The sequence below is a fragment of the Ursus maritimus genome, unplaced genomic scaffold, assembly GCF_017311325.1.
Source record: "Ursus maritimus isolate PB19 unplaced genomic scaffold, ASM1731132v1 scaffold_33, whole genome shotgun sequence".
NCBI lineage: Eukaryota > Metazoa > Chordata > Mammalia > Carnivora > Ursidae > Ursus > Ursus maritimus.
Window position 1 is genome coordinate 18,807,480 of NW_024425897.1, and position 4,739 is coordinate 18,812,218.

General features: G+C 56.7%; 1 long non-coding RNA gene across 1 annotated transcript; it reads right to left on the bottom strand.

The window, feature by feature from the left end:
* Positions 1–2,619: 2,619 nt before the first annotated feature.
* On the bottom strand, positions 2,620–4,502 carry LOC103661212. Its single transcript, XR_005831724.1, has 2 exons — positions 3,439–4,502; positions 2,620–3,116 (listed from the first exon to the last, which is right to left on the bottom strand). It is a non-coding gene; the product is annotated as an uncharacterized LOC103661212 (long non-coding RNA).
* Between the last annotated feature and the right edge of the window lie 237 nt (positions 4,503–4,739).

Below are 4,739 nucleotides of genomic sequence, written 5' to 3' on the forward strand. Positions count from 1 at the left end.
GGGAGGAGGGTGGCCGTGATGCTCGCTGGCTCCGAATCCTGCACCCTGCCCAGCCCTCATTAGGCGGCAGGACCAAAGGCAGCTGAAAGTCAATGATGTATTTGTCTGACAGAGGAAATGTGGAGGGAGGGGCTGGTGGGCAGAGAGGGAGAGAGAGGCAGCCAGACTACTCCACTGGGCAGCACTTGAGGACCGCAACAGGGCGGAGGAGGGGGGGGGCAAGCTCACCCTCTGGTCCACTTGAGGATTCCTGCTTCAAAACTAACCCTGATGGCTTCCAGACAAGTCGGCACCAAGGGTCACTTCTGCAGGCTGTAAGTGTTGTTGAGGGCAGCTGGAGGGACAGGTGTAAATCTGTCCATGCACTCCTTCCCGATACCCCTCCCATCTTTCTGCACCTGAAGCAGGTCCCATTTATTACTGCAAGCCCGCTCAAGAGGCCTAAACACACACACACACACACACACGCACGCACACACACACAAACACACAAATGTGCGTGTTCACAGTTAATGCTCCGCCTGCCCTGTGGGTACATTTTTTTTAGCTCCCTTAAAGCAAACTATCAGCTGTTTGTTAAAGCAAAGCAAACACAAGCCTTTGCAACAAAAAAAGAAAGAAAAGGGAAGAAAAGAGGGGAAAAAAGGAGAAGAAATCCTTTTATTTGCTACCATTAAATTGTTCTTTCAAAATACCTTTCTGGGCAGACTGGGAGGCCAGTGAGGGAGGAGGGAGGAGACAGGGTTATGGGGAAGGGGAGCTCTGCTTTATTTGCTCCTGGTGGAGTGATGGGTCACCCTCACCAGCCTCCTGGCTAGTACGAACCCCCCGCCTCCTGCCTCCCGGCCCCCCACCCCATGAGCAAAAAGCTGTCTTCCCAGGAGTAGCGGGGGCTGCTCCCTGCCATCCGCACCCCATCCCTCTCCAGAGGGAGCCTCTAGGGAATTGCATTGCCCCTCCCCATCCCGACAAATGCACTCTGGGAATCTGGAGGACTCCAGAGGAACGCTTCCTCTTCTTGGCCAACTAGACCCCACCAACCAAACCCTCCTTGTGGGTTTGAGGAGCTGCACGCTGGGGGAGGAGAGGGGCTTGGACGCCAAGCCAGCGGGCAAAAGAGGGAAACACAGCCGTCTTCCCTGCACCCTGCTGGCTCGCAGGCTCTCCCCACACCCACCCCAAGGCCTTGTAGGGGGGCCCCTGGAAACCCCTAATGAATGATAACCTATCTGCTATGTTGCTGGTATCTGATGCTTTATATGGTTTTGAAAACCATATTCCTTGAGGGCTGGAGGCTACTTCGGGAACCCGTCAGTTGGAGCAGCTCAATCATGATTTAATGGAGGCATTTATATGGTGCTAGATAATCTCCGAATGTTAAGTAATACAGAAGGAGGGCGGCAGGGGTGTGGTGGGCTGTGCGCTCCCCAGCAGCTTCAGCCTTCCCCACGCGCCTTCCTTGCTCCCCCAACCCGCACTGTCTCTCTTCTCTGCCTCTCCCAGCTTCTGTGTCCCTCTCATCTCTGGATCTCTGCGCTTCCCTCTGTCTCTGCACTCGGTCCTCTCTCTGCTCCTACTCTCTGTCTTCTCGCCCCCACTGCAACCCCACCTGACCCAGGTCTCCCCGTCTCCTGTCCTTCTTTCCCACACTGCCTCTCTCCCCCTTCCCTGGCTCTCCTCCAGGTCCCTCCCACCCACCCCCAGCCCCTCCAGGCATGTAAGGGGCTCTGTCTCTCAGTATCTGCCTGTCTTTCTCTTTCTGTTCTCTCCTTTCCCTCTTCTCCCCAAGTGTTCCCTCCCTCCTTCTCTCCCTGTCATTGTCCTCCATCTCTCCATCCTTCTTTCTCTTCTTTCTCCTCCCCCACCCCCTGCTCCCCACCGCGGAGTTGTCAGGCTGGTTTGCCCCCCTGCCATGGTTTGCAGGATCCCAGAGGACCAGGGAAGGGGACGGTGGGCTCCTGTTGCTGATTACAAGCCTGGGCCTGGGAGTCATGCACAGTGACACTGAGAGCCCAGAGGCCTTTGGGGCCCCACCCTGAGCCTGAAATGCCTTCCCATGCAGCCCTGCCTCTCTGATGGAGGGCAAGACACCCCCCCCCCACCAATAACATTGTTCCTCCATCCTCCACAAACTCTTTTTCCTCAAGAGATCTGAGAAACCCTCCCTCACCTCCGGGGGCTGGAGAAGACCTGGGGCCTGGGGCCGGGGCTGGGGTGGTGGAGAAGGCCTGGATTTGAATTCAGGACACCTGGTCCCTAAGCCCAGCTGGGACCCTAACTCCCATGCAACAGGAGAAAGGGAGCACTCTAAGGATCCCTTGCAGTTTTGAGATCCTGGGATTTGGGAAGGGGGCGCAAGAGGCATTAAGCTTTGAATGAGAAGCTTGAGAAAGCATCTCACCAGGGTGTCTACTTGGGAGGACAGCAAGAAAGGGAGCTTCAGGAAGAGCTGGGAACAGACCCGGGCACGAGTATTACTAACAGAGACCAGGGCTCAATACATGCTAGGTAGTCTTCTAAAAATATACAGATAAAAACTTCTAAGTACTCAAACGTATATGATTTATACTAAGCATATACTAAGAGTAGACGAGATACAGACTGGGCACAGAGAGTTGAGGGTGTCCAAACAGCTACTGTTTAATGAGCATTTACTATGTGCCAAGGTGTGGCTGGACAATGCACACACCTGATGTCATTTTCCCCCTGCCATGTCCTCTGTGGCAGGACCTGTTATCCTGGTTTTCAGGTAACTGAGGCTTAGAAGGGCTAATAGACTCATCCGAAGTTCTAAGGCTCTGAGAGGCCACCTCTCAAAGCTCGGTAGGACTTGCGTCAACACTGCCCCAGTGAACCACAGCTGGGTGTGCAAATGTCCCAAGGCCAGCAGCAGCAGTCCCAGCAGAGCAGGCAGCCACGGAGGAACCGCTCCGGACACCCCCAAGCGTGCACCTGCTGGCGAGGACCAGGCTTGTCCTCGCCTACAGCCCGGCACACCCACACAGGCGCACAGGCTGTGGGTGGCCCTTAGAGAAGACTGGGGTCCTGGCGTTGGTGGGCTCCGTTCCTAGGGTGGGAAGCGAGACAGCACCAGCATTTCGTCTCCTCTTCTGTGCCTGGAGGTGGGTAAAAGTCCGCGGTGAAGGGGAGCGGGAAAGGAAGCATGGCTCATCTTGACTTCCCCCCCTCTTCACGCACACCAACTGCGCTCCCACCACCAGCCAATCCATTCTCCATGCCTCCTCCTCTAACCACGTGACCGTCACTTCCCTAACCGGAAAGGAGCGGGTAAACTGAGGCCCAGAGCCGCTGGCGCCAAGCGCGTGAGCGGGAAGCTCGCCAAGTGCTGCGTGCGCGCCAGGCAGGGACATGTGGCGAGCCGAAAACCAGTCCCGGGCCTCCTGCGACGGTGGAGCGAGCCAAGCACGGCGCAGGCACCTCTGAGCCTCGAATGAAGCCGAAGTCGGCCAAGTCGGCAAAAGAAGGAAGAAAACATGCGGGTCCGGGCTGCCGTGGGGAACGCAGGCGTTCGCCAAAATCATCCGCTGGCGTCTGGGACCTCCTGGAGGCGGCTTGGGAAGGGGCTGGGCGCTGGGCACGGCAGGGAGCGCATGGGATCCACTCGGTTGGCTTCCGCGGCTCGGATCCCGGCGGGAGGCGGCAGCTGGACGTTCTGACCTCCACTTCAGAGTCCGGATTCCAGGTGCAACTGAGGGAGTGAGAGACTAAAGCAGAGACAGAGCTGCAAAGACAAAAAGACGGGAGAGACATACAGAGTCGGAGGGGTTCAGGCCTTCGCGCCCAGCGGAGGAGGAGAGGTGATGCTGGCGACCCTCGGCCTGTGCATAAGCATCCCGAGCCAGGCCAGGCCTGGAGGACGAAAGATCCGGTAGCCCTGCGATCGCCTCCCTAGAGGGTGGAACCCTCAGCCTCGCCTGGCCGGGCGGGAAAACCATTACCTGGCTCTGAGCCCTGAGTTCCATACCTCCATACCTTTAGTGCAGGAAGCTGGCACGCGGCACAAAAAGACCTTGAAATAATTGGGTTTACGATCTGTGCCTCCCCTCCCTTCCCTGCAACAGAACTGCTTTTGATGAAAACACCCTGGTCTTCCCTGCCTGGGTTGACAGGGAATGACTGGAGATCCTGTGGAAGGAATGTACACAGCAGGCACCCAATCATTGCTTGTGTGTTGCAGTTCTGCCTTAATCCTAAGTCCCTATCATATGGGGACACAGACGACCAGTTACCAAGCTCTTTCAAAACCACCTAGCAGTCTCTCCTAACCACCGTTCAGAGCCCCATCCAAGGTGACCCCAGGATGAAGAGTCGTGTCCCCAGGAACACACAGCAGGCCTCAGGGATCCAAAGTTGGGGCTCATTTCTACCCGGTCTCCCTAAGTCAAGGATTCTCAACATCTCCAGTGCTGTCCTCACACCACCCAGCTCCAGATCCTACTAGGCTGAGACTGGGACTTTATTTTTTTTTTTAAGATTTTATTTATTTATGAGAGAGAGAAAGAGTGAGAGGGAGCATCAGCAGGGGGCAGAGGGAGAAGCAGGCTCCCTGCTGAGCAGGGAGCCCTACGTGGGGCTCGATCCCAAGACCCCCGAGATCATGAAGCCGACTGAGCCACCCAGGTGCCCCAAAGATGGGACTTCAGAGAGAGACGACCGGTCTCCGTTGAGAACCTGGGGAGCCACGCCGCAGGGAGAGGGGAAGCGAGAGCTGGGATAGG